Source organism: Cervus canadensis, chromosome 15 (assembly GCF_019320065.1).
Source record: "Cervus canadensis isolate Bull #8, Minnesota chromosome 15, ASM1932006v1, whole genome shotgun sequence".
NCBI classification, from domain to species: domain Eukaryota; kingdom Metazoa; phylum Chordata; class Mammalia; order Artiodactyla; family Cervidae; genus Cervus; species Cervus canadensis.
Genome location: NC_057400.1, coordinates 65,633,622 through 65,634,603, shown reverse-complemented (window position 1 = coordinate 65,634,603; position 982 = coordinate 65,633,622).

The following is a 982-nucleotide window of genomic DNA, read 5'->3' as shown; positions in this document are numbered from 1 at the left end:
TATGGTACTGGCACAAAGACAGAAATATAGATCAATGGAACAAAATAGAAAGCCCAGAGATAAATCCACATACCTATGGACACCTTATCTTCAACAAAGGAGGCAAGAATATACAATGGAAAAAAGACAACCTCTTTAACAAGTGGTGCTGGGAAAACTGGTCAACCACTTGTAAAAGAATGAAACTAGAACACCTTCTAACACCATACACAAAATAAACTCAAAATGGATTAAAGATCTAAATGTAAGGCCAGAAACTATAAAACTCCTAAAGGAGAACATAGGCAAAACACTCTCCGACATAAATCACAGCAAGATCCTCTATGACCCACCTCCCAGAATATTGGAAATAAAAGCAAAACTAAACAAATGGGACCTAATTAAACTTAAAAGCTTTTGCACAACAAAGGAAACTATAAGTAAGGTGAAAAGACAGCCTTCAGATTGGGAGAAAATAATAGCAAATGAAGCAACAGACAAGCAACTCCTGCAGCTCAATTCCAGAAAAATAAGTGACCCAATCAAAAAATGGGCTAAAAATCTAAACAGACATTTCTCCAAAGAAGACATACAGATGGCTAACAAACACATGAAAAGATGCTCAACATCACTCATTATCAGAGAAACGCAAATCAAAACCTCAGTGAGGTACCATTACATGCCAGTCAGGATGGCTGCTATCCAAAAGTCTACAAGCAATAAATGCTGGAGAGGGTGTGGAGAAAAGGGAACCCTCTTACACTATTGGTGGGAATGCAAACTAGTACAGCCGCTATGGAGAACAGTGTGGAGATTTCTTTAAAAACTGGAAATAGAACTGCCATATGACCGAGCAATCCCACTTCTGGGCATACACACCGAGGAAACCAGATCTGAAAGAGACACATGCACCCCAATGTTCATTGCAGCACTGTTTATAATAGCTATTTCTCTTTAAAAGTCTCTCTCAGCAAAAAAAAAAAAAAATGAGAACAGAAATAGC